Source organism: Camelina sativa, chromosome 20 (genome assembly GCF_030686135.1).
Source record: "Camelina sativa cultivar CO46 ecotype springtype chromosome 20, ASM3068613v1".
Lineage (NCBI taxonomy): Eukaryota > Viridiplantae > Streptophyta > Magnoliopsida > Brassicales > Brassicaceae > Camelina > Camelina sativa.
Genome location: NC_141899.1, coordinates 34,794,414 through 34,817,945, shown reverse-complemented (window position 1 = coordinate 34,817,945; position 23,532 = coordinate 34,794,414). Strand labels below are relative to the sequence as shown.

The window sequence follows — 23,532 nt, the reverse complement described above, 5'->3', positions numbered from 1 at the left end:
CTTGATTTCCAAAAATTTGCTCCAACAATTACACAACTCCAAAATCAATCAACTTAAACAGAAATAAATTTTAAATATAACATGTCCCCTAAAGATTCCATAAAAAAAACAGAAAACAAAATTTTCTCTCTAATTATCGGTTCATCATATCTTTTTGATATCTTTACAAATGTGTTCAATGACCTAATCGGTTTCCCTATAAATAATACCCACCTAAACGAAAATTAAACAGAAGCAAGCACATCTAAACATCACTCACATCATGGCTGCTACTTTTTCTTTCTTGAAAGACGTTCGCCCATAGAAAACCTCATGGAGGGTTCAAGTGAAGGTCATCCATTCATGGCGTCTAAATGGTGGTGAAACACTTGAGTTGGTTTTGTCAGACTCGATGGTAAGTTCTACTGTTTACGTTTACGAAACATACTATTATTTTCTATTACTAATGCATCTTATGTCTTTCATTCTTGCAGAGTAAAAAGATTCATGCATCAGTGAAGAAGAAATTGCTAAACAAATATGTGAATAGACTTCCTATTGGTAACTGGGTTCATTTTTTACTTCCTATTAAAACAATTTTTTGCTTATTTTATTATTTTTTATTTAGTTTCTAGATACAGATTCAACCGGCAGTGTACTTTCATTATCATAAATTATTAAACACAATTATTATTATTTTTGATTGAGACACAATTTTTATAATCACTTAAATTTGTAAAAGTCAATGCATTCAACACACAGAAAAATTTAAAAGCTAATTGTAGTGAATGCATATATAGATACCAACCTTAATCAAATTACCTTCAACATGCAGTATGGTGATAGCAGTTCTGTGTTACAGTTATTTTCTTTCTATTATGAACTTCAACCTGAAGAAACAAAACACAATTAGCTTTATATATAACAGTATCGGTTAAGGTTAATATAATGTAACTTAAACAAATTCTTACACTATTTACCATCTTACCTTTACTAATTGATGAATCTATATATAGATTATCAGACACTTTTATTATGCTATGCTTATAATCTCAACTAATCTGCAAAGTAAACCTAGATTATTTTCAATACCAGGCCTGTTATTTGAATAACTTACCAGTATATATATTATACCATCATTCGTTATTCTTCCACTTCTATTTTCAAAGTTTAACTTATGTAACCCTGTAACAGGAATTACCCTGACAAAAATAAAACCAGTTTCACATTAGAGTTGATTTAAAAGAAAAATACATATTTATAAAACTAAAAAAAGATTCAGTATCTTATCTTTTTTCGAAAACTACTTGCAAGGGAAAAGAAATCCAAATTACTTGTTTCTTATAAGTCAACCTTTAACACATTTGTTCCCCAATTTTCGTCTTTGATTAAGTAATTGTACCCTGACCAAGTAAAATGTAACATTAGAGTTTTAAAGGATTGTAGTAGAGGCATCTACTAATCGATAAGAGGGTTTGTTTACTTATCTTTGATTTAGTGTTCTTCATTTCTTCTCCTGACTTTTAACAAAAGAAATTAATTAACGAAACTTTGAACTTGAAAAAAATCTAAACATGTATCCATGTCAACCACAATAATTTACAAAATCAATTTTGATGGAAAGCTACAAACCTTTGAAAGAAGACTCAATTCGATTATATATCTCGAAGCTCCACTCAAAAGCTATAATCATACATCAAAGATCAAATAAATGATGCCTCTAAATCATTTGATAACTATCACGCATAATTAGAAAGAACAGATAGAGATATTACCTTAGTGATCCATTAGAGAAAAAATATTTCCCTACTTGCAAGGAAAAAGAAATCCAAAACTATATGGTAAGTTTTACGCCAAACTTCAATCCAATTGTTGTCTCTAGACTTCCTTATTGAAAATAGAAGTAGAAGAATAGAAGTGGAAGAATAACGAATGATGGTATAATATATATACTGGTAATATCAAAAAACAAAAAGATTAGAGTTTTTGGATAGATAAGTCATAGGTATTTACAAATAAAGAAATGGGTTTAGGGTTACTTATCTTTGGTTAAATGTTCGTCATTCGAGTTCCTGATATTTTTAAAAAGCACTAAATTATCAGAAACATCAAATTCAATATAAATCTAAACATTAGAAGATGAAAAAAAAAAACACCGATTTAGATTCAGATTCTAACCTTATAAAGAATACCCATATTCGTTTATAGATTTCCGCGCTCAGAAGAAACGCTGGAATCAGACATAAAAGAACAAGTCAAGCAGGAATCTTTGCAGTTTCTAAGCTATAATCAGAAATAGAAAGAATAGATCGGAATCTAAACAATATTTAGAAGATTACCTCACTTATTAATTGAAGACGACATCGGGAACTCCATTAAGACAAATTGATGATGGATCTTACTCTGGATCTTTCAATTCCGAAATAGAGGTTGTCTGATCCATCGTCGACTGAATCTGATCTATGTTGTCGAATGATTTTTTCTCTTGAGACAACCTTTTTTTTTTTAACGTTTTTCTGTTGTTGTTGTTTTTTATTTTTATTTTTTTGGCCACCGTCAGTTGTTTTGGTGAAGCAAAAAAAAAACAATGGGCCTGAATATTTTAAAACCCATCAACGTTAATTTTTTAGATTCAATTTGCCGGGTCCAGTAGTATTTTCCAACAAACTTAATATTTACTGAATGAAAAAATTAACATTTCAACAAATATTGAAAAATCTAACAGATATTTATATGAACAAAAAACTATTGCCCACACATAATATGGATGTCAAATTATGGTAAACTCATCTATTTATTTAAACAGTAGTATTAAAATTATATTTAACTTACATTGTAAATACAAATACAAAGAAACAAAAAAAAGACTAATAGTTTATCCAATAGAATTATAAAGACTAAATAATGATATTTTCAATTATTAACCCGCCGTCACAAAATCAATACAGACAATATAAATTAAACAATATATTAGACTTTATCAATTGTAAAAACTTTAAAAATTTGAAAAAAATTATTTACATATGTAGACAAATAAATTAGTCATTTATTTTAAGTGTACCTAAACTAAAAAATAGCCCTGCGGTGTACCGCGGTGTATATCTAATGATATATACAATTGGAACCCTTAAACCTAAAGAGTTGTTCTGTCAAATTGTTTGTGGATGAGGCTAGTACATTTATTTATTGAGACTTTAGTTAAAGAGGTTTTAAATTAATTGGTTTGTGGTTGTGGATGATGATAGTCCTCTAATGCAAAAACAAGTTAGACCCTTTTTAGTTGTTTCACAATCTCTCCTCTAAAGTAAAATCCTCTATCTATGCGATCTTACTGACACTTGCCTGCATATGTACATTTTCCGATCCCAAACTTGCAAATCGCATTTGTCTCCCGTATGCAAATTCGTCAACAAAATTCAATTAGGACATTTTACGATCATAAATCACCATTTATATCTAAGAAACAAAGAGTCTATTTGCCCTTATTTAATTAAGAAAAACTTGAATTATACATATTTGCCCTTATTTAATGAGTAATTAATCATTCAAATTTAAGAAAAAGAGATTTGGGTTAAGGGTAGAATTAGAAATTTGATGTAAAAAATTACATTTAAGTGACATTCTTTGTGAAACAAAAAAAAATCTGTGTAGAATGACATTTTTTTGTGAAACAGAGGGAGTATTTTATTTTTATTTTTATTTTAATGAGATTCTCACTTGTGAAATTGTGATGTGGCCATCAATACTATTAAGGTGACTTTCTGGTTTGTTACTTTAGGTTTGATGTGTTTGGTTGTGTATGCCGTCTTCTTTGGTTTTTATAGTAGTAATAGAGCTGATTGCGATGATATGACTAAAAGACTAAAATAGAGCACCATTTGTGTTAAGATTAACTAGTCGACTATTCTATGTAATCAGCTAAAGATTTTCAGTTAATGTTTTGTAATTTGTTTTTGTTTGATATGTTATTATAGTGGATGTTTAGGGATTTCATTTATCTATTTTTAATAGTTTTGAATATTGATTGTGGAGATGATAGAGTCCGATTTTGTTAGTTTGGGAAAGGAGTAAGTTTCGGATTTTAATATTTTTTGATTTGGAATTTGGAGCTTAAATGTCGAAAAGATTTGATATGGTAAGTACTAATGTCGGTAATACACAACTGTTTTATGATTAATTTGAATATTCTTTCTCCCTAATTGCTTACAGGTTTCGTGAGAAGTCATTGATTGGAAACTCTGATAATCCATCCACGATCCGAATAATGTTAGTCCGGGTCATGGTGTAACACCCGCAAACCAATTTTTGGTAATTTGGTAAGGGTGTCGATCAACACCTTCTAGTGAGGCATCGATCGACACCAGCTGTGGCCGGTTTGGTCGGTTCAATTTTAATTGTCGGTTTGCGTGGTTGGTTTAGGGAATCCTTAAATCGAGTTGTAAAAGGGGGAAAACGACCTAGGGTCGTGTTTTTGTGTTATTTGGCCGCTTTTAGAGAAAAAGAAAGAGAGAAAAGTGTTCTTGAGCTTTTGGGAAGAGTTTGAGAGATTCCTTGCTGTTCTTGGGAGATCTAAGGCTGGGAAGGTGTTAGAAGCTTGCTAGGAGTGAGGGAATTCGTTCTTGTTGGTCAGAATCTTCTTGAAAAAGGTGAGTGCATGACCATGGCTTATCTAAGCTAAGATCTCTAGATTTCATGTGATTTGGTGCTTATGTGGTTGTTTCTGTGAGTTCTCTATGGTATTTCGTCGCTGTTTTGGCTGGGTTTGGCTTCTGGGAATGCAAGGAGCGGATTGGAGAAGTTTGGAGGCGAGATTCAGAGTTTTTGATCGAAGTAAATCGCTGCTCGGCGACGGTGTCGGTCGACACCAGTTGGGGTGTCGGTCGACACCAACGCGAGGACGGCTCGAGACTTTGGCGAGTGCCGATCGCTGCCATGTGGAGGTGTCGGTCGACACAAACTAGGGTTTTCGGGAGTGTCGGGCAGGGTGTCGGTCGACACCAGTATGGTGTCGGTCGACACCAGATTGTCAGTGTCGATCGACACCATCTGGTGTCGGTCGACACCCTTCTTTCAGTTACGTCGGATGTTGCATGCTTTGTATAATGCCTGGTTTGTTTTTATTGATTGTTCATTGTGGCATGTAGAGATCTTATTGCTTGTGTGTATAGCCCAGTAGATGGGAGGATTGCCTCACTGAGTGTTTATCAAATACTCATGCATCTCAATTTGTGTTTGTGGTGCAGGTAAAGGCAAAGTTTGACCGTGGAATCAAGGCAATGAAGAGGAGGATGTTCTAGGGACTCGATTGGATGTTGTCTGGCATTGTTAGGTTGCTAGAGTTGAGTCTTAGAGCATTGTTAGGATTGTTGGTTATTTGATTTATGCTGTTTGGAATTAATACTGGATATTAATTATTTGGTTATTGGTTTATTGGATATTTATTGGTATGTTGTTCTGCTGTTGGTTTTGAATGTGGTTAGGTGGCTAGTGGGTATGAGACCACTAGTTGTAGTTATTTATTATATTATATTTATTATTTATTATCAAAAAAAAAAAGGGTCGGTCCTTTCATTTTGGTATCAGAGCCCTTACGGTTCTAGGTTTGGGTTCGCTAGATTTCTGTTGTGATGTTTTGGATTGCATGTTTTGATTGATTATGTGAGTTAGTCAATTGTGTGTGGCATGGAGTCCTAGAACATCCTCTTCGAGCCTTCAATGAGATTCCACGGTGAGTTATTGTTATGTTTCTTTGTGTGGTATTGATATGTTTTATGCTTGCTAGCCTCTGTTCTTGGAAGATCAGTGGTTAAGGTGTTTGAGTTGTTGGTCGTTGACGGGGACGTGGTCGTGGTTATTGTCGGGCGGGTCCCGAGGCCAGCGAGTGTGTGGTCCAGAGTTCCACGAGGAGGTACGTCAGAGGATCGCAAGTGTATCAAGAGGGACCAGAGGGGGTTAGCCGGTGAGCATGCCGGTGGTGCTGGGAACCCAGGTGTGGGGTTGCAGCAGGTGGAGCCCAGGGTCGAGATGATTGCTTGGCAGATCGGTTGGTGTGCTGTTGGAGCGGTTACCGAGAGGGGTACCAGTGTAGGCTCCAGTTGTGCCGCATGTGGCGGGGTGCAGCCAAGGGCTGCGGATGTTGAGGACTTTCCACCTTATGTTAACAGGATGGAGTGGTTGTAGATGACCGATATGAGATTATTCTCAAGGGGTATCGGACCTAGAGAGGCGGATAGGTGGACATATGCAGTTGGAGCAGATATTTCTCTGTTTGGAGGTTAATCCAGTTGGATATTAGAAGATTAGTGGGCAGGTGTAACATTGCAATGTTATACTCGGACCACAGGAGGTACTTTGTGTCGAGAGATGTTTATAGTCGTTAAGGATTGTTGCTCCTAAGGGGATGATTATTCCCTTGAATACCGATAGCTCGAGGGGCTGAGGGCTCCGAGAGTGGCAGAGGGGATGATGTTCCCCTGAGGGGATGAGTAGTTCCCCTGATACCGAGATCTTGAGGATTGTGGTCCAAGAGTGAGACGGTATAACTCGAAGACGCTGGTCTGAGAGTGAGATCGGTATGGCTCAAAGGTTGCGACCTAAGAGAGGAAGAGTTGTGAGCAAGCAATGTATAGAACGTGAGTATGAACATAACGACAGAATGTAGACCTCGAGAGTGATGATGGTTTAATCTTGGATTTTAGGATTATGTTGGCCGGTGGGCCAGGATTTTATGACCGGAGTGGTCAAGAATATGTGGCTGATGTGCCAGGATTGAGTGGCCGGTGGTGTTGGAGTCCCGGGAAGGAGAGTTGCAGCAGATATGAGCCGGTAAGGGCATGGTTGCCAGGTACATAAGATTCACGAGAAGCGTTCATGGCAAGATAAACTAGTCGTTTCGACGATGGTGGATGAAGTTCATTGGAGACGGACAGGGTTACTAGATTTAAGGTTTTGGTAAGCTTGCTGAGGGGAAACAAGTCAAGTAGGTTAAGTTGGCGGTCTGCAAAGCATTTGATGCGGTGAATTGGAATATGCGAACGTATGGTACTTGTTTGTTTTATTACGCTCGTATTGATGATTTGCTGTGGAGAATAGCTAAGCGGAAAGCTAATTTTGGATTAATCTATCTTCTGGAAGTTTTCCCAAAGAGACATGTTACTAGAGGTTTTTGGACGAACAAGAGGGTTGACATTCATGTGGCTTCGAGTTGATGTCGGCATACTTGAGTGTTTGTTTGGCAGAGCTGAAAAAGCAGCTAGAGGATTTGTTGAGTAAGGGATTCATCCGTCCTAGTGTATCACCGTGGGGAGCGTCGGTGTTGTTTGTGTAGAAGAAGGATGGGAGTTTCAGGTTGTGCATTGATTATCAGGGTTTGAACCGGGTCACTATAAAGAACAAGTACCCTCTTCCTAGGATCGATGAGTTGTTGGATCAGTTGAGGGATGCTACTTGATTCTCTAAGGTAGATCTGGCGTCGGGTTATCATCAGATACCGATAGATGAGGCAGATGTGAGAAAGACGACTTTCAGGATGAGGTATGGGCATTATGAGTTCGTGGAGATGCCTTTTTGAGTTGACTAACGCGCCAACAACATTTATGAGATTGATGAACAACGTGTTTCAGGAGTTTCTGGATGTGTCTGTCATCATTTTCATCAACGATATCCTGGTTTATTCTAAGAGTCCTGAGGAGCATGCCGTACATTTGAGAGCAGTTATGGAGAAGCTGCGGGAGCAGAAGTTGTTTGCTAAGTTGAGCAAGTGCAGTTTTTGGCAGCGTGAGATGGGCTTTCTGGGTCACATTGTTTCTGCAGAGGGGGTTTCTGTAGATCCAAAGAAGATTCAGGCTATCAGAGATTGGCCTAGACCGCATAATGCCACAGAGATCAGAAGTTTCCTTGGATTGGCAGGTTACTACAGGAGATTTGTGCAGGGGTTTGCAAGCAGAGCACGTCCTATGACTAAGTTGACAGGGAAGAATGTTCCTTTTGTCTGGTCAGAAGAGTGTGAGGAAGGCTTTGCAAGCCTGAAGGAGATGTTGACTACTGCGCCAGTGTTGGCTTTGCCTGAGCAGGGAGAACCCTATGTGGTTTATACAGATGCATCTAGAGTTGGTTTGGGATGCGTTCTGATGCAGCGTGGGAAGGTGATTGCCTATGCTTCGCGGCAGTTGCGGGTGCATGAAGGCAACTATCCTACTCATGATTTGGAGATGGGTGCTGTAGTTTTTGCCCTGAAGATTTGGAGATCTTATCTTTATGGTGCAAAGGTAAAGGTGTTCACAGATCATAAGAGCCTGAAGTATATATTCACTCAGCCTGAGTTGAATTTGAGACAGAGGCGGTGGATGGAGCTTGTGGCGGATTATGATTTGGAGATAGCCTATCATCCTGGTAAGGCTAACACGGTTGCAGATGCTCTGAGTCGGAAGAGGGTAGCTTCGGCTTAGGAGCAGGAGATGGAGTCTCTGGTAGAGGATTTGAGATAGGAGATCTTGAGGGAGGCTCATGCGAGCATGTTTTCTATTCATCCAGGAGCGACTAAGATGTACCGTGATCTCAAGAGGTACTATCATTAGGTCGGGATGAAGAAGGTTGTAGCTAGTTGGGTCGCGAGGTACGACGTGTGTCAGCTGGTGAAGGCTGAGCATCAGGTTCCAAGCGGATTACTAAAGAGTCTATCCATTCCAGAGTGGAAGTGGAATATGATCACCATGGATTTTGTGGTAGGATTGCCAGTGTCACGGACCTTTGATGCTATTTGGGTCATTGTGGACCGGTTGACTAAGTCAGCACATTTTCTGGCCATTAAGAAGACTGATGGAGCAGCGGTCTTGGCTAAGAAGTATGTGAGGGAGATAGTCAGGTTGCACGGGGTGCCAGCGAGCATTGTGTCTGATAGGGATTCTAAGTTCACTTCAGTGTTCTGGAAGGCATTTCAGGCAGAGATGGGCACCAAGGTGCATATGAGTACAGCTTATCATCCCCAGACAGATGGACAGTCTGAGAGGACGATCCAGACGCTGGAGGATTTGCTGAGGATGTGTGTGTTGGATTGGGGTGGTCATTGGGCAGATCATCTGAACCTGGTAGAGTTTGCTTACAACAACAGTTATCAGGCGAGTATTAAGATGGCTCCTTATGAGGCTTTGTATGGGAGGCCATGTCGTACACCATTATGCTGGACTTAGGTGGGGGGAGAGGAGCATGTTTGGTGCTAGTTTTGTTCAGGAGACCTCAGAGAAGATTCGGGTTCTCAAGCTGAACATGAAGGAGGCGCAGGATAGGCAGAGGAGTTATGCAGATAGGAGGAGGAGAGATCTTGAGTTTCAGGTAGGAGACAGAGTGTACCTCAAGATGGCCATGTTGCGGGGTCCGAACAGGTCATTGTCAGAGACTAAGTTGAGTCCGAGGTATATGGGTCCATTCAAAGTGATTGAGCGGGTTGGACCAGTGGCATATAGATTGGAGTTACCTGAGGTTATGCATGCATTCCATAAGGTTTTCCATGTGTCTATGTTGCGGAAGTGTCTCCGTGAGGGTGAGCAGGTGTTGGCTAAGATTCCTGAGGATCTTCAGCCTAACATGACATTGGAGGCGAGACCAGTGGGGGTTCTCGAGAGGAGGATCAAGGAACTTCGGAAGAAGAAGATTCCTTTGATGAGAGTCCTGTGGGACTGTGATGGTGTTGAGGAGCAGACTTGGGAGCCTGAGGCAAAGATGAAAGCAAGGTTCAAGATGTGGTATGAGAAGCAAGCCGCGACTTGAGCTTGTTTAGCCTGGTCCCATCTGTAATCCGTGGCTGGAGCGGGAATGGAGTATTCCAGCCCATCTCTCTTGTTACTCGGTCGCTTGGGATGGTTGGTTGTGCGACTCAGTAACAAGATGAGGTGGTGTCGGGCTACAAATTTTCTGTGAGGCGGGGTTGTGTAGGAAAGTTTCCTGGAGGAGAAGTTTCCAAAAGTGGAAAGTTTCCAAAAATGGAAAGTGCTAAATATGGAAAGTTTTGTGGGAGTTAGAATTTGTCCATTTTATCGGTGGAGAGCCTTAAAGGGGGCTTGTGTGTGGCCTTAGTGGCGGACTTTTGAGTCAGTGTGCCCGTGTGTGGCGGTCTTTTTAGACAATGTGTGGTCTTTGTGACGGGCTTTTTAGCCAGAGTGTCTTCGTGACGGTCCTCTTTAGGACATTTGTGTGGCCTTGGTGGTGGTCCTTTTTAGGACATTTATTTGGCCTTTGTGGCGGTCTGTTTAGCCAGAGTGTCTTTGTGACGGTCCTTCGAGACAGATGGCCTTTGCGGCGGGCTGTTTAGCCATAGTGTCTTTGTGACGGTCCTTCGGGACAGATGGTCTTTGTGACGGTCCTTCGGGACAGATGGCCTTTGTGGCGGGCTGTTTAGCCAGAGTGCCTTGGTGGCGGTCCTCTTTAGGACATTTGTTTGGCCTTGGTGGCGGTCCTCTTTAGGACATTTGTTTGGCCTTGGTGGCTGTCCTCTTTAGGACATTTTGTTTGGCCTTTGTGGCGGCCCTTGTGGCGTGTATATGATCCTTGTGTGGTCATGAGGTATTCCAGTGAGGGAATATGTGGTTGGTAGGACATTGAGATGTTTCTACGCGAACCACGGGAAGGAAACCTGGATAGGGATAGGACTCAGACGTGTTCAGAATCGTTTGCTCGCGACTCTTGGGGGACTTAGGTTCTCCTAGTACTGCCATATTCAGAGACTTTGTGGCTCGGGAGTATGGTTGGTATATCGACTTCGGATGACGATCCGGGGGCGCGCTGTAGGGTGGCAACCCGAGAGACGAGTTTGGACTTTTCCTTATATATTATGGCATGCGGGCTTCGGCCTGATGAGGAGCCAACATTTGGCATGCAGACTTAGGTCTGATGAGGAGCCAATAAAAACTCAAGGTTTAGGCCTATGAGTAAAGGAAAGTCCAAAAAGTCCAGAGCAAATGACGCCTGGAGAGTGAGTTTATCGCCTAGAGGTGACCTTCTGTAGATCGGTCGGAGGAGTGTGGGCCGTGGAGACAGTTGCACGGGAGTCCTTGGCTGATGGTTGTTCGAGATTCGAGGACGAATCTAGATTGGTGGGGGAGAATTGTAACACCCGCAAACCAATTTTTGGTAATTTGGTAAGGGTGTCGATCGACACCTTCTAGTGAGGCATCGATCGACACCAGCTGTGGCCGGTTTGGTCGGTTCAATTTTAATTGTCCGGTTTGCGTGGTTGGTTTAGGGAATCCCTAAATCAGGTTGTAAAAGGGGGAAAACGACCTAGGGGCGTGTTTTTGTGTTATTTGGCCGCTTTTAGAGAAAAAGAAAGAGAGAAAAGTGTTCTTGAGCTTTTGGGAAGAGTTTGAGAGATTCCTTGCTGTTCTTGGGAGATCTAAGGCTGGAAAGGTGTTAGAAGCTTGCTAGGAGTGAGGGAATTCGTTCTTGTTGGTCAGAATCTTCTTGAAAGAGGTGAGTGCATGACCATGGCTTATCTAAGCTAAGATCTCTAGATTTCATGTGATTTGGTGCTTATGTGGTTGTTTCTGTGAGTTCTCTATGGTATTTCGTCGCTGTTTTCGCTGGGTTTGGCTTCTGGGAATGCAAGGAGCGGATTGGAGAAGTTTGGAGGCGAGATTCGGAGTTTTTGATCGAAGGAAATCGCTGCTCGGCGACGGTGTAGGTCGACACCAGTTGGCGTGTCGGTCGACACCAACGCGAGGACAGCTCGAGACTTTGGCGAGTGCCGATCGATGCCATGTGGAGGTGTCGGTCGACACAAACTAGGGTTTCGGGAGTGTCGGGCAGGGTGTCGGTCGACACCCTTCTTTCAGTTACGTCGGATGTTGCATGCTTTGTATAATGCCTGGTTTGTTTTTATTGATTGTTCATTGTGGCATGTAGAGATCTTATTGCTTGTGTGTATAGCCCAGTAGATGGGAGGATTGCCTCACTGAGTGTTTATCAAATACTCATGCATCTCAATTTGTGTTTGTGGTGCAGGTAAAGGCAAAGTGTGACCGTGGAATCAAGGCAATGAAGAGGAGGATGTTCTAGGGACTCGATTGGATGTTGTCTGGCATTGTTAGGTTGCTAGAGTTGAGTCTTAGAGCATTGTTAGGATTGTTGGTTATTTGATTTATGCTGTTTGGAATTAATACTGGATATTAATTATTTGGTTATTGGTTTATTGGATATTTATTGGTATGTTGTTCCGCTGTTGGTTGTGAATGTGGTTAGGTGGCTAGTGGGTATGGGACCACTAGTTGTAGTTATTTATTATATTATATTTATTATTTATTATCAAAAAAAAAAGGGGTCGGTCCTTTCATTTTGGTATCAGAGCCCTTACGGTTCTAGGTTTGGGTTCGCTAGGTTTCTGTTGTGATGTTTTGGATTGCATGTTTTGATTGATTATGTGAGTTAGTCAATTGTGTGTGGCATGGAGTCCTAGAACATCCTCTTCGAGCCTTCAATGAGATTCCACGGTGAGTTATTGTTATGTTTCTTTGTGTGGTATTGATATGTTTTATGCTTGCTAGCCTCTGTTCTTGGAAGATCAGTGGTTAAGGTGTTTGAGTTGTTGGTCGTGGACGGGGACGTGGTCGTGGTCATTGTCGGGCGGGTCCCGAGGCTAGCGAGTGTGTGGTCCAGAGTTCCACGAGGAGGTACATCAGAGGATCGCAAGTGTATCAAGAGGGACCAGAGGGGGTTAGCCGGTGAGCATGCCGGTGGTGCTGGGAACCCAGGTGTGGGGTTGCAGCAGGTGGAGCCCAGGGTCGAGATGATTGCTTGGCAGATCGGTTGGCGTGCTGTTGGAGCGGTTACCGAGACGGGTACCAGTGTAGGCTCCAGTTGTGCCGTATGTGGCGGGGTGCAGCCGAGGGCTGCAGATGTTGAGGACTTTCCACCTTATGTTAACAGGATGGAGCGGTTGTAGATGACCGGTATGAGATTATTCTCAAGGGGTATCGGACCTAGAGAGGCGGATAGGATGACATATGCAGTTGGAGCAGATATTTCTCTGTTTGGGGGTTAATCCAGTTGGATATTAGAAGATTAGTGGGCAGGTGTAACATTGCAATGTTATACTCGGACCACAGGAGGTACTTTGTGTCGAGAGATGTTTATAGTCGTTAAGGATTGTTGCTCCTAAGGGGATGATTATTCCCCTGAATACCGATAGCTCGAGGGGCTGAGGGCTCCGAGAGTGGCAGAGGGGATGATGTTCCCCTGAGGGGATGAGTAGTTCCCCTGATACCGAGATCTTGAGGATTGTGGTCCAAGAGTGAGACGGTATAACTCGAAGACGCTGGTCTGAGAGTGAGATCGGTATGGCTAAAAGGTTGCGACCTAAGAGAGGAAGAGTTGTGAGCAAGCAATGTATAGAACGTGAGTATGAACATAACGACGAAATGTAGACCTCGAGAGTGATGATGGTTTAATCTTGGATTTTAGGATTATGTTGGCCGGTGGGCCAGGATTTTATGACCAGAGTGGTCAAGAATATGTGGCTGATGTGCCAGGATTGAGTGGCCGGTGGTGTTGGAGTCCCGAGAAGGAGAGTTGCAGCAGATATGAGCCGGTAAGGGCATGGTTGCCAGGTACATAAGATTCACGAGAAGCCTTCATGGCAAGATAAACTAGTCGTTTCGACGATGGTGGATGAAGTCCATTGGAGACGGACAGGGTTACTAGATTTGAGGTTTTGGTAAGCTTGCTGAGGGGAAACAAGTCAAGTAGGTTAAGTTGACGGTCTGCAAAGCATTTGATGTGGTGAATTGGAATATGCGAACGTATGGTACTTGTTTGTTTTATTACGCTCGTATTGATGATTTGCTGTGGAGAATAGCTAAGCGGAAAGCTAATTTTGGATTAATCTATCTTCTAGAAGTTTTCCCTAAGAGACATGTTACTAGAGGTTTTTGGACGAACAAGAGGGTTGACATTCATGTGGCTTCGAGTTGATGTCGGCATACTTGAGTGTTTGTTTGGCAGAGCTGAAAAAGCAGCTAGAGGATTTGTTGAGTAAGGGATTCATCCGTCCTAGTGTATCACCGTGGGGAGCGTCGGTGTTGTTTGTGTAGAAGAAGTTGGGAGTTTCAGGTTGTGCATTGATAATCAGGGTTTGAACCGGGTCACTGTGAAGAACAAGTACCCTCTTCCTAGGATCGATGAGTTGTTGGATCAGTTGAGGGGTGCTACTTGATTCTCTAAGGTAGATCTGGCGTCGGGTTATCATCAGATACCGATAGATGAGGCAGATGTGAGAAAGACGGCTTTCAGGATGAGGTATGGGCATTATGAGTTCGTGGAGATGCCTTTTTGAGTTGACTAACGCGCCAACAGCATTTATGAGATTGATGAACAGCGTGTTTCAGGAGTTTCTGGATGTGTGTCATCATTTTCATCGACGATATCCTGGTTTATTCTAAGAGTCCTGAGGAGCATGCCGTGCATTTGAGAGCGGTTATGGAGAAGCTGCGGGAGCAGAAGTTGTTTGCTAAGTTGAGCAAGTGCAGTTTTTGGCAGCGTGAGATGGGCTTTCTGGGTCACATTGTTTCTGCAGAGGGGGTTTCTGTAGATCCAGAGAAGATTCAGGCTATCAGAGATTGGCCTAGACCGCAGAATGCCACAGAGATCAGAAGTTTCCTTGGATTGGCAGGTTACTACAGGAGATTTGTGCAGGGGTTTGCAAGCAGAGCACGTCCTATGACTAAGTTGACAGGGAAGAATGTTCCTTTTGTCTGGTCAGAAGAGTGTGAGGAAGGCTTTGCAAGCCTGAAGGAGATGTTGACTACTGCGCCAGTGTTGGCTTTCCTGAGCAGGGAGAACCCTATGTGGTTTATACAGATGCATCTAGAGTTGGTTTGGGATGCGTTCTGATGCAGCGTGGGAAGGTGATTGCCTATGCATGAAGGCAACTATCCTACTCATGATTTGGAGATGGGTGCTGTAGTTTTTGCCCTGAAGATTTGGAGATCTTATCTTTATGGTGCAAAGGTAAAGGTGTTCACAGATCATAAGAGCCTGAAGTATATATTCACTCAGCCTGAGTTGAATTTGAGACAGAGGCGGTGGATGGAGCTTGTGGCGGATTATGATTTGGAGATAGCCTATCATCCTGGTAAGGCTAACATGGTTGCAGATGCTTTGAGTCGGAAGAGGGTAACTTCGGCTCAGGAGTAGGAGATGGAGTCTCTGGTAGGGGAGATCAGTGCTTTGAGCTTGTGTGCTGTTTCACAGGAACCGTTGGGTTTGGAAGCAGTAGATAGAGCAGATCTTCTGAGTAGGGTGCGGTTGGCTCAGGAGAAGGATTTGGGGCTGGTGAATGCCTCTAAGGATGTGGATTCAGAGTATCAGGTCTCAGATAATGGTACTATCTTGGTGCGCGGTCGGATTTGCGTGCCCAAGGATGAGGATTTGAGATAGGAGATCTTGAGGGAGGCTCATGCGAGCATGTTTTCTATTCATCCAGGAGCGACTAAGATGTACCGTGATCTCAAGAGGTACTATCATTAGGTCGGGATGAAGAAGGTTGTAGCTAGTTGGGTCGCGAGGTACGACGTGTGTCAGCTGGTGAAGGCTGAGCATCAGGTTCCAAGCGGATTACTAAAGAGTCTATCCATTCCAGAGTGGAAGTGGAATATGATCACCATGGATTTTGTGGTAGGATTGCCAGTGTCACGGACCTTTGATGCTATTTGGGTCATTGTGGACCGGTTGACTAAGTCAGCACATTTTCTGGCCATTACGAAGACTGATGGAGCAGCGGTCTTGGCTAAGAAGTATATGAGGGAGATAGTCAGGTTGCACGGGGTGCCAGCGAGCATTGTGTCTGATAGGGATTCTAAGTTCACTTCGGTGTTCTGGAAGGCATTTGAGGCAGAGATGGGCACCAAGGTGCATATGAGTACAGCTTATCATCCCCAGACAGATGGACAGTCTGAGAGGACGATCCAGACGCTGGAGGATTTGCTGAGGATGTGTGTGTTGGATTGGGGTGGCCATTGGGCAGATCATCTGAACCTGGTAGAGTTTGCTTACAACAACAGTTATCAGGCGAGTATTAAGATGGCTCCTTATGAGGCTTTGTATGGGAGGCCATGTCGTACACCATTATGCTGGACTCAGGTGGGGGAGAGGAGCATGTTTGGTGCTAGTTTTGTTCAGGAGACCTCAGAGAAGATTCGGGTTCTCAAGCTGAACATGAAGGAGGCTCAGGATAGGCAGAGGAGTTATGCAGATAGGAGGAGGAGAGATCTTGAGTTTCAGGTAGGAGACAGAGTGTACCTCAAGATGGCCATGTTGCGGGGTCCGAACAGGTCATTGTCAGAGACTAAGTTGAGTCCGAGGTATATGGGTTCATTCAAAGTGATTGAGCGGGTTGGACCAGTGGCATATAGATTGGAGTTACCTGAGGTTATACGTGCATTCCATAAGGTTTTCCATGTGTCTATGTTGCGCAAGTGTCTCCGTGAGGGTGAGCAGGTGTTGGCTAAGATTCCTGAGGATCTTCAGCCTAACATGACTGTGGAGGCGAGACCAGTGGGGGTTCTCGAGAGGAGGATCAAGGAACTTCGGAAGAAGAAGATTTTTTTGATGAGAGTTCTGTGGGACTGTGATGGTGTTGAGGAGCAGACTTGGGAGCCTGAGGCAAAGATGAAGGCAAGGTTCAAGAAGTGGTATGAGAAGCAAGCCGGACTTGAGCTTGTTTAGCCTGGTCCCATCTGTAATCCGTGGCTGGAGCGGGAATGGAGTATTCCAGCCCATCTCTCTTGTTACTCGGTCGCTTAGGGTGGTTGGTTGTGCGACTCAGTAACAAGATGAGGTGGTGTCAGGGTACAAAGTTTCCGTGAGGCGGGGCTGTGTAGGAAAGTTTCCTGGAGGAGAAGTTTCCAAAAGTGGAAAGTTTCCAAAAATGGAAAGTGCTAAATATGGAAAGTTTTGTGGGAGTTAGAATTTGTCCATTTTAGCGGTGGAGAGCCTTAAAGGGGGCTTGTGTGTGGCCTTAGTGGCGGACTTTTGAGTCAGTGTGCCCGTGTGTGGCGGTCTTTTTAGACAATGTGTGGTCTTTGTGACGGGCTTTTTAGCCAGAGTATCTTCGTGACGGTCCTCTTTAGGACATTTGTGTGGCCTTGGTGGCGGTCCTTTTTAGGACATTTGTTTGGCCATTGTGGCGGTCCTCTTTAGGACATTTTGTTTGGCCTTTGTGGCGGCCCTTGTGGCGTGTATATGATCCTTGTGTGGTCATGAGGTATTCCAGTAAGGGAATATGTGGTTGGTAGGACATTGAGATGTTTCTACGCGAACAACGGGAAGGAAACCTGGATAGGGATAGGACTCGGACGTGTTTAGAATCGTTTGCTCGCGACTCTTGGGGGCCTTAGGTTCTCCTAGTACTGCCATATTCAGAGACTTGTGGCTCGGGAGTATGGTTGGTATATCGACTTCGGATGACGATCCGGGGGCACGCTGTAGGGTGGCAACCCGAGAGATGAGTTTGAACTTTTCCTTATATATTATGGCATGCGGGCTTCGCCCTGATGAGGAGCCAACATTTGGCATGCAGACTTAGGTCTGATGAGGAGCCGATAAAAACTCAAGGTTTAGGCCTATGAGTAAAGGAAAGTCCAAAAAGTCAAGAGCAAATGACGCCTGGAGCGTGAGTCTATCGCCTAGAGGTGACCTTCTGTAGATCAGTCGGAGGAGTGAGGGCTGTGGAGACGGTTGCACGGGAGTCCTTGGCTGATGGTTGTTCGAGATTCGAGGACGAATCTAGATTGGTGGGGGAGAATTGTAACACCCGCAAACCAATTTTTGGTAATTTGGTAAGGGTGTCGATCGACACCTTCTAGTGAGGCATCGATCGACACCAGCTGTGGCCGGTTTGGTCGGTTCAATTTTAATTGTCCGGTTTGCGTGGTTGGTTTAGGGAATCCCTAAATCGAGTTGTAAAAGGGGGAAAACGACCTAGGGTCGTGTTTTTGTGTTATTTGGCCGCTTTTAGAGAAAAAGAAAGAGAGAAAAGTGTTCTTGAGCTTTTGGGAAGAGTTTGAGAGATTCCTTGCTGTTCTTAGGAGATCTAAGGCTGGGAAGGTGTTAGAAGCTTTCTAGGAGTGAGGGAATTCGTTCTTGTTGGTCAGAATCTTCTTGAAAGAGGTGAGTGCATGACCATGGCTTATCTAAGCTAAGATCTCTAGATTTCATGTGATTTGGTGCTTATGAGGTTGTTTCTGTGAGTTCTCTATGGTATTTCGTCGCTGTTTTGGCTGGGTTTGGCTTCTGAGAATGCAAGGAGCGGATTGGAGAAGTTTGGAGGCGAGATTCGGAGTTTTTGATCGAGGGAAATCGCTGCTCGGCGACGGTGTCGGTCGACACCAGTTGGGGTGTCGGTCGACACCAATGCGAGGACGGCTCGAGACTTTGGCGAGTGCCGATCGATGCCATGTGGAGGTGTCGGTCGACACAAACTAGGGTTTTCGGGAGTGTCGGGCAGGGTGTCGGTCGACACCAGATTGTCAGTGTCGATCGACACCATCTGGTGTCAGTCGACACCCTTCTTTCAGTTACGTCGGATGTTGCATGCTTTGTATAATGCCTGGTTTGTTTTTATTGATTGTTGATTGTGGCATGTAGAGATCTTATTGCTTGTGTGTATAGCCCAGTAGATGGGAGGATTGCCTCACTGAGTGTTTATCAAATACTCATGCATCTCAATTTGTGTTTGTGGTGCAGGTAAAGGCAAAGTGTGACCGTGGAATCAAGGCAATGAAGAGGAGGATGTTCTAGGGACTCGATTGGATGTTGTCTGGCATTGTTAGGTTGCTAGAGTTGAGTCTTAGAGCATTGTTAGGATTGTTGGTTATTTGATTTATGCTGTTTGGAATTAATACTGGATATTAATTATTTGGTTATTGGTTTATTGGATATTTATTGGTATGTTGTTCCGCTGTTGGTTGTGAATGTGGTTAGGTGGCTAGTGGGTATGGGACCACTAGTTGTAGTTATTTATTATATTATATTTATTATTTATTATCAAAAAAAAAAAAAAAGGGTCGGTCCTTTCATAAGGTCTGCGTCTTTTTTACACGATCAGGCTACCCGTTTGTCCCTAATTATTTTTTGGGTGAATTACTCAAATGTTACTCATTTAGGTAATATTACCAGAATCTACAAAAATCTTTTTTATTACTAGAATGTTTCGGGTATTTTCAAAATATCCAGCGTGCCCCTGTTTTATGTTACAGGAAAAAATGTAATTACAAAAATGTCATTGCCACGTCAGACGCCACGTCAGAAATTGCTGACGTGTAACCATAACTCAGCCGTAACGCGTTACATAGTATGTTGCGGCTGAGTTATAGGTATGTTGCGGCTGAGTCATCGGAAAAACATTTGAGTAAGAGCGGACGGCTGACTTATTAAAATCTGGCTGAGTTATGCGCATAAGTCAGCCAAGGGTTACAGCTGACTTATTAAATCTGGCTGAGTTATGCGCATAACTCAGCTGTAGTTATGGCTGAGTTTTCACCCGATGGTTGAGTTGTCAAAATTTTGGCTGAGTTATCACAACGACACGGCTGAGTTGTCAAAATTTTGGCTGAGTTATCACAACGACACGGCTGAGTTAACATTTTCCGCCTGGCTGAGTTATGAAAAACGGCTGACTTATGAGATGTTGTTACGGCTGAGTTATGGTAAAAAAACTATAACTCGGCCGTCATAGGCTGACTTATCGACAACTCAGCCGTTTGACGGCTGACTTATTAGCAAAAGATTAATTACTAGAATGTTATTCAGTTACGGCTGACTTATCAAACGATACGGCTGAATTACATATTTTCAGTTGATGAAGCGGTTGAGTTTGGCAGCAATTTTTTTTTGCTTTTTAATTACTGTAATGTTTTTCATGTTGTGGCTGAGTTACATTGTTAACTAAACTTCTTTGTTACATTGCAAATTAAAAAATTAACTACATGCATGTCATAATATTTAAAATCTTATCATATTTAGATCTATGTCTATTTTCATTTCAAATGATAATAAATAATAATAATTTAGGAGAAATAAAATAACTAATTAAAAAAGTTATTAAATAAAAGAAAAAACAGTAAAAATTATTTTTCTAGATATATGACTAGTAGAGGCAGTAGAGGCAGAAAATTAGTTCATGGATTGCCTCCACTTCGGTAAGGACTAGTAGAGGCAGTAGAGGTCCTTCACCATGGCTTTCGTGAGAGAAGTGCTATTCTCGGTTTGAGATTCCGTATCTAGTACTGTCATCAATCAGAGATCAAGGCGGAGTGAGATGTCCCTGTCCGTGGAAGCTGCCAGTCCTGGTTGAGGAAAAAGAAAAGACTCCCCTCATTTCATTGGTCACTGGCTTAGTTGCGGAGGAACCAGCTAAGCCCTGTCAGGAAGTAATCCCAGGAATGGGGGGATGCGAAGCAATAGGTCGAATTAAATAAAAATGAAAAAAGAATTTTTTAGTATTATATAACTGAATTTTCGTTTTTTTAATTAAAAAAAATAGATAACTCAACTTACCACATCTTTAACTCATGAAAATTTCCATGATGTTGAATAATCTTTTGAGTTAACAATTTTACAAAGGATATACCTCAAACTTGTACATCAACCATAACACATGATTATTCAAACTCAACTTCAAAAAAATTAGTTTTGTTAGTGATTGGTAACATTTTTGAATAAAATTTAGGTCTAAGTCTATTTTCATTTCAAATGATAATAACAAATAATAATTTAGGAGAAATAAAATAACTAATTTAAAAATTTATTAAATAAAAGAAAAACAGTAAAAAATTTTTTTTTGATATATGAATTAAATAAAAACGAAAAAATAATTTTTTGTATTATAGAACTGAATTTTCGTTTTTTAATTAAAAAAATAGATAACTCAACTCAAATAGGAGAAATAAAATAACTAATTAAAAAAGATATTAAATAAAAGAAAAACAATTAAAATTATTTTTCTTGATATATGAATTAAATAAAAACGAAAAAAATAATTTTTTGTATTATATAACTGAATTTTTGTTTTTTTTTAATTAAAAAAATAGATAACTCAACTTACTACATCTTTAACTCATGAAAATTTCCATGATGTTGAATAATCTTTTGAGTTAACAATTTTACAAAGGATATACCTCAAACTTGTACATCAACCATAACACATAATAATTCAAACTCAACTTCAAAAAAATTAGTTTTGTTAGTGATTGGTAACATTTTTGAATAAAATTTAGGTCTATGTCTATTTTCATTTCAAAGGATAATAAAAAATAATAATTTAGGAGAAATAAAATAACTAATTAAAAAAGTTATTAAATAAAAGAAAAACAGTAAAAATTATTTTTTTTGATATATGAATTAAATGAAAACGAAAAAATAATTTTTTGATAACTCAACCATAACTCACTATAACTCAGCCGTCACATGACTTTTCGTTTTTCCGTAAATATTATAACTCAGCCGTAAAGTCATATATATCATCTATTTACTTTCAGATTTTTCTTGTGATAACTCAGCCATAACTCACTATAACTCAGCCGTCACATGACCTTTCGTTTTCCCGTAAATATTATAACTCAGCCGTAAAGTCATATATGTCATCCATTTACTTTCAGATTGTTTCTTGTGATAACTCAGCCAAAACTCACTTTAACTCAGCCGTCACATGACCTTTCGTTTTTCCTTTTTTCATAACTCAGCCGTAAAGCGATATTTTGGCGGGAAACCATCAGTTAACCTAATAATAGACATATTTCCATTCTAAATTCAAATTTTGAGTATAATAATTTTAATATTCAATTGTTAGAGAAATACTTTTAGAAAAATAAAATTCTAAATTCGAATAATAATTATTTAATTATTTGCAATAATATCTTGTGATAAAAAGCTCACTTTATGAATTTATTATGCGTGTGGATTTGAGCATGCACAGAATTAGTGATTTTTCGCGTTTCCCTAACAACACTTTTTGTAATATAGAGAGACGTTTTAATACTTTTAGAAAAATAAAATTCTAAATTCGAATAATAATTATTTAATTATTTGCAATAATATCTTGTGATAAAAAGCTCACTTTATGAATTTATTATGCGTGTGGATTTGAGCAGGCACAGAATTAGTGATTTTTTGCGCTTCCCTAACAACACTTTTTGTAATATCGAGAGACGTTTTAATACTTATTAGAAATCTGACATAACAAAAGACCCATGAAAGAAGAATACGTTTTCATATTATTGAGAAGACCCTAAACGATAACTCAGCCATAAGTCAGCCAACCCTCAAATTAGAATGACTAAATAACCGACCAAACCGAACCGAACCGGAAACTATTTTTTCCATTATTTTTCGGTTAATTATGGTTATATTCGGCTTGCTATCGGTTATATTATGTTAATCGACCTAATTTGGGTAACGTTTAGATTATTTATGGTTATATATTCATCTAACCGACCCATAACCGGAAATAACCGAAAAGTAATTTCAATTTTTTTTAAAATTTTCAAATGGTTATCATATTAGTATATCCAAATTACCACCTTAAACCAAACACAGTATAACCCAAACCAAATTGTTATATTAAAACCCATAATGTTGGAAATACGAACTCTATACCTCAAACCCTAAGCCTAACCCTAACCCTAACCCCTAAATGTCATGTTTTGAATGTTTTACACATTTTGATCAAACTGTGTAAAAATCAATTTTTGTCTATAATTATTATTATTACTTATAATGATTGTAATATTCATTTTTTCATTCTATATTTTAATTTTGAGTTATAATAATTTTAATTTACAAATATTTCATAAGTCAGCCGTTTATGTCGATAACTCAGCCATATCAGTCAACTGTTTGAGAAATACTTTTATTAAAAAAAAAAAAAAATTAAAAATTCAAATTCAAATTTTGAATTCCTTTTAAATAAAAAATCGCTAAAATCTCATTTATTACGCGTGTGGTTCTTAACAATAAACATAATTATTGTTTGCGTCTCCCCAACAACACTTTTTGTATTTTCGAGAATGTATATAATAAATTAATATATCTGTTGCATAACTCAGCCATAACTTTACCACAACTCAGCCAACCCTCAAATTAGAATGACTAAATAACAGACCAAACCGAACCGAACCGAAAAAATAATTTTTCCAATTTGGTATTTTTTAATTGGTATGTTTGGTTAATTTCGGTTATATTTGGTTTACTTTCGGTTATATTAGGCTAATCTACTTAATTACAATATATTTTGAGTTATTTATGGTTATATATTAATCTAACCGACCCATAACCGGAAATAACCAAAATAATTTTTGATTTTTTAAAAAAAATATTCAAATGGTAATAATATTAGTATATCCATATTACCACCTTAAACCAAACACATTAAAACACATTAGAACCAAAACCAAAAAACAAATAATGTTACTCATCTGAACCCTACATCTCAAACCCTAAAGCCCAACCCTAACCCTAACCCTAACCCATAAACGTCATGTGTTGTATGTTTAACACATTCTGGTGGGAATT

The 23,532-nt window shown here is 40.5% G+C and overlaps 1 long non-coding RNA gene across 2 annotated transcripts; it reads right to left on the bottom strand.

Moving 5' to 3' along the window:
• Positions 1-28: 28 nt before the first annotated feature.
• Positions 29-2,554, bottom strand: LOC104771947 (uncharacterized). Of its 2 annotated transcripts, none has more exons than XR_015593493.1 (8): positions 2,319-2,554; positions 2,158-2,209; positions 1,755-2,051; positions 1,612-1,662; positions 1,314-1,499; positions 1,097-1,181; positions 788-869; positions 29-404 (listed from the first exon to the last, which is right to left on the bottom strand). It is a non-coding gene; the product is annotated as an uncharacterized LOC104771947 (long non-coding RNA). The 2 variants fall into 2 exon arrangements; XR_015593494.1 differs by having other exon boundaries at positions 29-349.
• Positions 2,555-23,532: the final 20,978 nt, after the last annotated feature.